We start from the raw sequence: 396 nt of genomic DNA, 5'->3' as shown, positions 1-396 counted from the left end.
AGTACTCGGCTCCATGCTCTTCTTGCCTGCATGGTTTGTGAAGAGAAGTCGGCGATAATTCTCATGGTTTTTCCTTTGAATGTGATCTGCTTCTTTTCTCTAGCAGGTTTCAGTATATTATTGTTGTGCTGAATTTTTGGAATCTTGACTATTATATGTCTCAGTATGTTTTTAATTGGGTTGAGGTTACTTGGCATTCTGTATGCTTCGGTTACCTGAATGTCAGTTTGTTTCCTATATTTGGGAAGTTTTCTGCTATTACTTCTGCCCATATTTTTTTAATGTCATTTGTATTGACTCCTTCTTTCTCATTGATGCCTATTATTCTCATATTGTTCATCTTTGCATCATCTTGTATGTGATGGATCATTTTTTCCTGCGTCCTAGTTGTTTTTA

Source organism: Octodon degus, unplaced genomic scaffold (genome assembly GCF_000260255.1).
Source record: "Octodon degus isolate 3935 unplaced genomic scaffold, OctDeg1.0 scaffold00013, whole genome shotgun sequence".
Lineage (NCBI taxonomy): Eukaryota > Metazoa > Chordata > Mammalia > Rodentia > Octodontidae > Octodon > Octodon degus.
The sequence above is the reverse complement of the archived record's forward strand: the minus strand, read 5'-3'. Positions refer to the sequence as shown.